This window comes from Gymnodraco acuticeps, unplaced genomic scaffold, assembly GCF_902827175.1.
Source record: "Gymnodraco acuticeps unplaced genomic scaffold, fGymAcu1.1, whole genome shotgun sequence".
NCBI lineage: Eukaryota > Metazoa > Chordata > Actinopteri > Perciformes > Bathydraconidae > Gymnodraco > Gymnodraco acuticeps.
The window spans coordinates 1,504,287-1,515,618 of record NW_022990454.1 but is presented as its reverse complement, the minus strand read 5'-3'; the positions used below and the strand labels follow the sequence as shown (position 1 = coordinate 1,515,618).

The 11,332-nt window shown below is 39.6% G+C and overlaps 1 long non-coding RNA gene across 1 annotated transcript; it reads right to left on the bottom strand.

Annotated features, from left to right (window-relative positions):
* Positions 1 to 2,767: 2,767 nt before the first annotated feature.
* On the bottom strand, positions 2,768 to 10,664 carry LOC117552378. The gene is made up of 3 exons (XR_004569952.1): positions 10,637 to 10,664; positions 8,902 to 8,999; positions 2,768 to 2,834 (listed from the first exon to the last, which is right to left on the bottom strand). It is a non-coding gene; the product is annotated as an uncharacterized LOC117552378 (long non-coding RNA).
* Between the last annotated feature and the right edge of the window lie 668 nt (positions 10,665 to 11,332).

Genomic DNA, 11,332 nt, shown 5'->3' with positions numbered 1-11,332 from the left:
TGTGATCATGGAGAGTAGCCGGTTCTGTGAACCGCCGACTGCCTGAGGCAAGAAGCTATCCAAGACAACCCCCACCCCCCCAACACACACACACACACACACACACACACACACACACACACACACACACACACACACACACACACACACACACACACACACACACACACACACACACACACACACACACACACACACACACACACACACACACACACACACACACACACACACACACACACACACACACACAAAAGACTTCAAGTCATCCCTAAGCATTGTTTCCTGTCTTCCCTTATCACCATCCACACACATCCCCTACAAAATGACATGAGGTTGATTCATATTTGAGCCAAAACTGATGGATATTCTATTTTGTGTCTATTTAAAATGTACACAATACAGTTCAGACGAAAGAAAACGGAACAAAGTTTTACAATAAAAAAGAACATTCAAATATTAAACATTAACATAACATAAAAACATTAAACATTAAAAAAGTTAAAGTGCAATGCACATTACATGCATCAGGAACGTTGCATGAACTTTGCAGAAACAAACATTTCACAAATGTGTGGACCCTGGTAGTCAAGAATGAACAATTTCAATAATAAAAAGTAAACAGAGTTGAATCAAAGTAAGTATTTAAACCCAGGTATTTCTGAACTTTACCCAGTTTTGGCAAGTCAGCTTTGAGAAGCGTGAGGTTGCTGGCTCAGGCTCTGAGATGGCAGCGTGAATATCTTTCCTAAAGTAGAAAATGACATCTGGAATTTGTGGCCACATGAACAGGTTCTTGTCACCAGACTGCCGCATGCAGCTGAACTGCAGTTCCTCTCCCACAACCTTGAGGACCTGGCCTACATATGGAAGCTCATCGTAGGGTACAATCACAAACTTGCCACACAGATCTAGAACACTTTCTTGTTCCCTAGGTGGCTCAGGAAGAGACCGGGGTTGATTCTCAGTGTGGTGCACGGTGTTTCTCAGGTCTACTGTTACTGGCTTGTAACAAGGGCATGGACTCATCTCTAAGCGCTTGCAGAAGCATGACACCACCCTGTGAGTGATCTGTGCAGGCTGTGAAGACACAACCTGGTATATCTTAAAGGTGCCCTTCACAGCCTGCAAGCTGCCAGGAATCAGCTCGTCGCAGCTTTCGATGCTCTCTCTGCTTACCCAATAGTAAGTGATACTTGAGCCTAATCTTTTGTTCAGCATCTCATACAGATCCTGTGGCGTCTGAAGCTCACCACCTCTGTGAACGTAGAGATCCGCTTCTCTCTTTATTGACCCACCAATCCCATCTGGGGCCCCTTTTCCATGGGATTTTTCAGAGTAATTCCAGGTCACATTTGTGAATCCAGAGAGGAAAGGCACAGTACTGAGGAGGTAAAAGTTGTTTTTATTACGGTACTGTGTAACCGGCCCATCACTCAGAATGTGGAGACTTGTGATCTGTGGGAAGGTTTCCCGAAGCTCTCTCAAAATGGGTTCTAGGTGGGCCCACACTGCCCGTTCGTCATGGCGGAGGCTGTCAGACAATGTTGCGTATGATTTTATTCCATGGACAGTGTATAGGACCGAAGTGTGGATAGTAGCCTGCTGTCTACTGCCTCCAAAATGAAATGCCTGGATCTCTGTGCTCAGCTTGCAGGCATAGTTCTCTGAAAAATCTATGTGCAAAACAGCTTCACACTCTGTAATGTTTAGTTTGAGGAGGCGGAACTGTTCTGCCTGGTGCAGCCAGTTGAATTGGTGTATTGCCAAGGCTTCTAGCTTCTGGGAGAAAAGGTCTATCAATTCCTTGATGGTTCCGGTCTGGGTCTGTTTGACCACGTTAGCAAATGTTTTCTCTCCATTTGTAGATTTGACCCTCTTCCACTGCTCCCAGGTGACTTCTCTGCTATTCTCTGTCTCATGGAACTGTACTACCTCAAAGCAGCACTTGGCACAAATGCGATCCAAACATCCTTTAATTTTTGGGTCACACACTATCATGCCCAGCAGCTCAGAGATGCTCTTTGTTTTCAGAACATCTCTGCTGTAGAGCTTGTGCACATTTTCATGGTCCATGCATGCACATATGTCTCGATCCTTGGTCTTTGGCTTAGTGACATAAAAGGGGCGTCTTCTGGCAAAATGCCTGTAAGATAGGCTAAGACTCTTTTTCATCTCACTGTTGTACAGCGCATGGAGCTCTGTGAGTGGCTTTGTTAGAACTCTTCGTTGTTTTTTCACTTTGTTTTTTGTGATGGTGTCTTTCTTTCCTGCTAAAAGTCGACTGTTCTCATCTCTAGTCAGAAAACTAACAACAGCTAGCTTTCTCTCTGTTGCCAGTTTCTTACCCCCTTTTGGCTTGAACTTTTCACTCAGGGTAGCCCTTTCTTTTGCCCTCGTCTCACTTTTTGTGGCTCTTTCCTTTTCTTTTTTCATCTTTGCTAGTTTTTTCTTCAGATTTATGTTCTGCTTTCTTAGTTTATGGTTCTCAGCCTGCAGTCTTTTACAATGTTTCTCTGCTGATGTATTCTCTCTCTGTCCTCTCTCTGGTGTGGAGGACACCGGTGGATTAAAATCCTCATGAGGTAGGGGATCCACCACAGCTTGACCTGGATTCTCTTGCTGCTCTTGGATTACTTCTACACCAGCTAGAACTGGTGGAGTGTTCTCCATGGTTGGAGGTGTCAGGTCCAACATCGCCTTTTCCATATTTTTCCTTCCCCTGTAACCTCTGGATGCAGCGTTCCACTTGTCTCTGTTTTTTTTTCTCCCTCTCTGAAATCTCATCCGACTTCAAATATGGAATCTTGCCCTGTTGTTTTCTTCTATGGTAGCTGAAACAATAGTGTATAATGTTATACTGATTCTGGTGGGCTAAATCACATACAGATGTAGCGCTCCATTTCAGACGCCTACCCGTGCGGGTCCGTGATCGGCACGGGGTGGGCCCCTGCTGAAAAGGAAAACCCCCCCGCAGGACTTGAAACGCCCCCTTGATAAATACATTTAATTATAATGAAACCAGCTGCAATGGATAATGGATCCACCAGGGGGAGCCGTGATTAAAAAGCTGCCACACTGGAACTCATGTGAAATAAACAGCTGATCTACAGGTATCTGATATAGCGGATATTTGTTAAGATCCATATGTCACGGATAGGATCATATTCTGTGCTAAATAAGAGACATGTAATCATTTACTAAACATCACCATGTTTTTATTTAACAAAATAATGTTTAATTCACGTTGGCGTAAGTACAAAACCATCGCTATGTTTTTAGATCAGGAAATGCATCCAGGCTCAAACAAACGATTTTCAATCATCATCCTCACGATCATTTAATGTACATATGTTCGCGAGTTGAAATGAATGCACTAAATTTAATCCACGTGAGTTTACAACAACAAAAATAATCGCTTTGTTTTTATATCACATCCGACCGGAGGAAAATGCAGCACGGGTCTCACTACCGATCATCCTAATCCCACGGGCAAACAATAATATGTACAGTGTTAATAGTTTACTGTATTATTAGTGTCTAATATTACTGGGGATTTCGGAATGGTACTGGATTTTGATTTATTGTATCGGCTTCATATCGCAATATATTCCCGAAGTCTGAAATGCAAAAATGTCCCACATTAGGGCAATTCACCCTACATTTAATCATTCATACAAAATCATATTTCGTTTCTTTTTAACGAAATAAATGTGGTTTAATCCACATAATTTACTGTGTTAATTGTTTTCTGTAGTATTGTGCACATTACTTTTCGCTGCTTGTTGCACCTGGTTAGAAGCTAAACTGCATTTCGTTGTCTCAGTACCTGCAATATGTGCAATAACAATAAAGTTGAATCTAATCTTGAGCAGGAACAAATGTATTTAGGCTACTTAGTACATATCTGACATAAACGATTAAACACATTTGTGCATTCTTTAAACCGAGTCAAGCCGAGTCCGGAGGTGGCGGCACATTAAAGTGTGCACCTGATTGTTTAACTTGAAGGTGCCTGATGACATTTAATCATTCAAACAAAATCATATTTCGTTTATTTTGAACGAAATAAATGTGGTTTAATCCACATAATTTAGGCCTACTGTGTTAATTGTTTAGTATTGTTTAACTTGAAGGTGCCTGATGTGAACATTTCCAGAAGAACTCTAGCTTGAATGGCCTTTGTATGTATACAGTAGGCCTACACATAGGCGGCGCGTGAGGCTCAGGTTTGGGAAGGCTAAATAACTTTTTTTTTCATTTTACGCTGCCCGCCTCCGGCGTCTATAGAAAAGACATCAACTTAGTGAAAGCACCGCCTGCTGACTGATCAGAGCTCAGTGTGCGGAGTTTAAATCTATCAAGTCATATTACAGGAAAAAGGAAATGCAGTTTAAACTGCCGTATGCAGAGAAGACGCCGACGTGTCGCACTTATCATTCATATCACACTGACATCACATCATCAATCAGATCATCGATCTCACATCGATATCACAATATTTCCTTATCTGAGTCAGCTTCTCTAGCCGTATCTGGCCGTGCAACACTTAGTTACATTGTCACATATACTGTATGCAGACGTATTATTTTAAGCAACACATTAAGTTGACGAAACACTCAACTCAAATGTAATAAAAGTCAGATCCCCTCGTGTTTTAGATGGGGCAGTATCATAAAACTGTTGTACGCTTTCAAACACTCGGTAGTTTATTTTTTAACGAGTTGTTCTGTATTCTCCTTGCAGGTGCAACTATGTGGCTTGTATCCTGGATTATATGTTTAAGTCATCATGGATGTTTAAAGTTCATATTTGTCTAATATTAGTTTACTTTTCATTAATGAAGTATGATGTTGCGCTGTCAGTACACTTGTCCCTGTTTGTGATTGGTCAAATGTAGCTAACCCCGCCCCTTTCACGTGAACAGAGAGAGAAACCCTGGCTTGATTTACGGAGTTGATAACCAGCGCCGTAGGACCGTTTAGCGAGATCGCGTTTGTTAGGGTTAGTTAAGATAACTCAAGCATATCCAGGGTCTGTTGAACTGGCTTCGTGGTACAGGGCACAGGTGGCTGCATAGCAGCGCTAACGTCAAAGACATTATATTTTTATTTTACCAGGATGCAGTTACACAAATATTTGGGAAGGCTTAGCCTTCCCTAGCCTCCAGCACCCGCCGCTCCTGGGCCTACAGTATAGCCCAACCATGTACACCTTCCTTTTTTCCCGTCCAAAGTTTGAATTGGATAAAGGTAATGGTTATCGATGGTGCTTTTATAGCCTATTGTATAATAACTGTGTGATTTATATTGCTTTTCAAATGCATATGGCCACCCATTTACACTGCTCTTCCCGTCAAGAATATGAATAGAACTTAGTTAGATCACTTTACATTTCTGCAAATTAATTTTTAATCACACACGTCTCCCCGTCCCGAAAATGATACATAAAATAAAAAGAGGAAACCATTTTCAAGTTCAGTTTTCAACCTTTTATTTAAAATAACTGACATAACAGACACCATACTGTAGGCCTATCTGCTGCGGAAACCAGGACGAGCTATTTCGGGATCTGTTTTTCGGGGGCTCCTCAGTCTCTCATTTACCCGGCTCCTGATTAGGACACATCCTGGGGATTGTGTTTACAAACATTGACCAGACCGTTCACCAGCCCCCACCCCCCATGTTGCCCATGCTGTCCTGTGTTGCGAACTCTTTGTTTAAAACGAATTGGCCATCGGAATGTGTGGAGGAATTCTCCCAAGGGTCACATTCCACAGCTCTCCCCCCCCCCTCCTCCCCCCCCCACTCCTGTGATCTCCCATCCCCCAGTCTGTAGGTTTTTGTTTTCATATTTCTATCCCGTAATTCATACTGGTCCTCTCACGCACATACATTCTCCTTACAGTATACATACATAGGCTATATGAGTCCGTGTATCTACGGACCATTTGTTTTTCTTTATTAAAAAAGTAAACTGAAGAGCGTCTGAGAGGCGTTTTTGCCCTTTTGCTTGTTACCTTACTAAATGGTCTGATGGTCAGTGGAGCGAGGGGGGAGGCCCGCGAAACTCGCAGAAGTGATTTCAAAACAAAAAGCACTCGTTTGCTTTGAACAAAGAAAACGGCCAAGACACACATTGAGTCCAGAAAATGAATGTTATTAAGGGCTGTAAATATAATAAGCCTGTGTCTAAAATTGACAACAGGCTTATTATATTTACAGCCCTTAAGATACACTTTTGTGTTTAACAGCTAACCACTACCATGACATACTTTGTTTTAGTAGATTTCACATGAGAGCAACATGTATAAATATGAGCATTAAATTATATGAATATGAGAGCAAAATGCATGAATGTGTGAGTGACAATATATGAATGTGTGCATTGAAATATGATAATATGAGAGCAAAATGTATGAATGTGTGAGTATATATACGTGTGTGAGAGTGAAAATGTATGTAAAAGGAGAATATATGTGTAAGAGTGAAAATATGCTGCATTTTGAATGTCCGATAGTCCACCATTTCCACCGGAAATATCAAACATTTCATAAAAGTGAAAAACAATGAACAAGACTTAACGTATTCATCATAATTAATTATATTTATTTCGTTTGGATGTAGGATTTTTTACTTTGTTTAGAGCAGTGATCTTCTACTATATGAACATTTTGGACCCAAAATCACAAAAAAAACGTAAAAACAGATTTTGAAAATGATATTATTTTTCATATGTAACACAAACATACACAACGAAACCATTTAAAAGCTGGAAATATATACATGGGATGTCACTATGATAATGTGAAAGTTTGATTGAGGTAGCATGGGATTTCATTCTGATAAGGCAAAAGTGTTATTATAAATATAATACAAATATATATATATACACATTATGTACAAAAATCAGTTTGTTCTGTCTTTATCTGTGCCACGCTTCAAAGCGGTTTCTGTCAATACGACACAGAGGGCAACATCACAGGTTCTTCCTCCTCCATGTCAAAAAACAAGCTTAAAGCTTGACTCACGTTCAGAGTTCTTTTCATCATAGATGAATCTTCAAAACTCTAAATCTATCAAACTATATCTAAATTCTCAATGTTTGTCTGTCACTTTACTTCAATCGCAGTCTCTCGCCGTCTCTTTTCGTCTCGTTTCGTATCACTCCGTTTACCTGATTACCTCACCCCCTCCCTGGTAAATACATCCTGTTGAGCAGAATCTACAGTTTCCAGTATTTTCCGTTTCGTAAAATGATCAAATACGGTGAAGATATTAAAATATGTGCTTCCATTATTCATACTTCTGAAATATATCTGTATTAACTTTATATCATCGTATGTCCGTGTTTATTGGGTCTTTTTGCATGAAACAAAGACTGGCATATAGTTTCAAGCCAGTACTTTCGACAGAAATACACATATACATCCTGTTGAGCAGAATCTACAGTTTCCAGTATTTTCCGTTTCGTAAAATGATCAAATACGGTGAAGATATTAAAATATGTGCTTCCATTATTCATACTTCTGAAATATATCTGTATTAACTTTATATCATCGTATGTCCGTGTTTATTGGGTCTTTTTTTATGAAACAAAGACTGGCATATAGTTTCAAGCCAGTACTTTCGACAGAAATACACATATACATCCTGTTGAGCAGGATCTACAGTTTCCAGTATTTTCCGTTTCGTAAAATGATAAAATATGGCGAAGATATTCAAATATGTGCTTCCATTTTTCATACTTTTGAAATGTATTAACTTTATATCATCGTCTCTCCGTGTTTACTGGGTCTTTTTGCATGAAACAAAGACTGGGATATAGTTTCAAGCCAGTACTTTCGACAGAAACACACGGTAATGTTATCCGGACTGTTGTTTTTATGCGGCACAGGTCATGTGATCTGATCACGCCGGCGTGACGGTCGACTCCAAAGGGTTAATATTAAATACATATAAGTATTTTTACAACTTGTATTTAGAAATACTCTGTTGTAATTATTGATGCATAAATGTGTTCATCCATTCAATGTGGCATCTGCTATAATGGGGTTAACGTATGATATTACTTAATAATACAATACATTATAATATATGATATGATAATTATATTTTAGTTTTATTCATTTCTTATTTCATAGTTTCTCATTATTATTTTTATCGCTCATCTTATTTTTGATTTTATTCATCTGTGTGAATCTGTGCTGTCCTGTTTTTCACTCTCACCCTGTTGCTGTTTGAACTACTGAATTTCCCCACAGGATTAATAAAGCTCCATCTTATCTTATCTTAATGTATAACTTGATTTACTTCAATCTATTGTACTGTGTAAAACACCCCAACAATATTACAAGAAATATACTGCATAAAGCAAACTATATACTTTATTTGATCTAAAATATTGATGTTTTTTCATTATAGTAGCTTGTGAAAACCATACAGTAACAAATAAGTGATTCAATGCTACAGTATTCAGCAAACACAACTGCAGAGCTGCAAACATTGCAAACAGTTGTCTTTGTGTATTTTGTGAATGAAGCGCCATCTCATGGTTAAATCCTGTAATTGAACAAATGGGGAAATTGGGCAACGCCCTCTAGCAATTTGGCAACACCCCCAGCCACTGGCATCCGCTGGGCTTTTGACTGGGACACACCCATCTGAGTCTGATCTGGAGTGCTTCATCTGTACAAATGTAAATTCAATATATTACATAAAAGGTTATTCCTAATCCTACTAACATGACAGTTTGAAATACACCAGAGAAAGATAATGATAATAATAATAATTCATTTATTTTGTATAGCGCTTTTCAATGACCCAAAGTCACTGACAATAGGCAAAAAAACAAAGAAACAGATAAACATAGATATACTACATGTTACATATAGTTTTTTACCTTTCTCTTTTCCTGGCAAGATAGTCGGCTCTTACTGTAGGGTCTGCATTGACCCGCTGCCTGTAGCAAGCAGTCTTCTCTTTGCTTGTTTTTGCCATCTAGAAAATAGGTTAAACTAGTTAAACATGACTAATACATGTACAATTGACATGGAATGTCATGCTATACAGTTTTTAAATATTTCTCATAAGATTGCACAAAAAACAAAAAATGTACTGAAAATTTGAAGAATATATGTTAAAGTATACAAAGAGTTATGATAAAACTAGGGATGCTCCGATCGCCAATTTCGGGGCCGATCACCGATCGCCGGAATCAGTATCGGCCGATACCGATCGAGTGGGCGGGGCCTAAATGGAAGATTTAAACATCACTTTAAATCTTCCATTTAAAATGATGTTTAAAACTCAGTTAATGGGGCTCATTCACTGGAGCTTCCACAAACAACAATCAACTTAATTATTACATTCAAATGATGTACATTATTCAAGTTTACATTCACTTTGGATAATAACACGGGAGAAATGAGCGGAAGCGCTCTCTTTTCCTCTCTCCCTCTCTCTCTCCCCCCTCTCTCCCTCTCCTGACAGCCTGTCAGTATCTCATGCAACTCACTGATCCAGTAATGAGTGACCCGACAATGAAGAATAAATATATTTATAATAACTAGTTTAGCTTGTTCCAGAGGTAGATAAAATAGCTAAGTGTGTTAGGTCTAACTCTTACGGTACGTCCACACAGCAGCTTTTCAAAAATCTTGAAAATCTTGGAGCTGGGCGTGTCTGAAAGCTTGGGGATTTTTTGCGTGCAACGCGACCAACAACCAATCACAAGAATCTCCCGCCCCCGACATACAAAGCAAAAAACCCCGGGGATTTTTTGCGAGCAATATATATATATATATAAACTCCCCAAACAGGCGAAAACTTACCAGTTTCACCCACTGTCTCTGCCACCTCCCTCCATGCCTGGTTCCTCCGGTTTGTATCCCGTTAATAGTTCTGGTCGTAAAGAACAGGGTGATTTGCTACCGTAATTTCTCGTTTGGAATATGAGGAAATGAACTGCGGTCTGGTTCTCCCTGTCTGTGTGTTTCGCTGCGCTTACCGGTCTGGCGGGCGGAGCTGCAGGATTTCTGCTTCACACACGTTGCATACCGCTATTTTACTGTCTTTTTCGGACACCTTAACATAATGCCAGACCGGTGAAGCCATTTTGGCGAGCTTGTTTTGCCGCACACAGAGAAAAGTGTCATGTATTTTACGTCATGCGATCGGCTCTCGCGATCGGCATGTTTAGAGAGCACCGATCGATCAGTAGAGAGTGAGTATCGGCCGATATCGATCGGTGACCGATCGATCGGAGCATCCCTAGATAAAACAGATAACTTTATGTATATAAAACATGAATACAATATAAATATACAGAAACTACAAATACAGGACATATATCTATCATCTAAAACACTCAGCAGTGGTCGCCCCACATGATACTCGGTCGCCCAGATGATGTTTTCAAGGTCAGTCAAATATGACAGGCTAACCATTAGCTACAGAAACCTAGCTAGCTCTTACCACATGTCACTATCAAATTCATCATCAAAATATAGATTTTCAGATAAAACTAATTATTCACAGTTTTGGGGCGGTCGTCCCACAAGACATCCAAAAGTGGCAAGTACATTACAGCAGTTAAAAAAGAGATTTTTTTGCAAATATGAAAGAGACTTACTAACCTGCCAGTTGTTTCTCTGGGTCCCTCACATGTGACTGGCTAATGCAACATCCTGTCCTTGAGGTGGTTTCAAAATAAAAGTCCCACAATTGTGTTTTCTTGATGGTCGCCCCAGATGATATTTCATAAAATTAACATATGCGGACAACATTCGTTTGTATATTATGATGGAACTATATGTGCAAATGCTTCATAATTTTGTCAATGAATGCAAAACATGTTTGAAATTATGCCAAATAGGGCAAGGGAAATATTTAAATAGATTTAAAGTGATTTTAAGCCGGTTGTCCAAATAGAAGTCAATGCTGGACGGTCGGGTCGCCCCACATGGACCTTTGACACTTCAGATAGCAGAAAAATGACCAATACCTCAAATGTTTGGAGAAGTTAAAGTGGGTATGTATATGGGGAAGGTATTAGAGATACATGTTATATTTTTATTAATTTTAATGTTTTTTTTAAGGTAAAAAATTCAGTTGGACAGAAAAAATAGGTGTCACGTCATTGACCCACGTCCCCACTCAAAATACCTTCCCGCGCCTCTGCACAGGAGGTATGGAAACTAAGAACACCATATGTGGTAAATTGTACAGCTAATATAACACAACACATTAGTTGTATTTCCTTTAACTGGTGGATTATGGATATATAGTTGCTGATTGACAGCTGGAACACAAACCACAAACAAATAATTCAG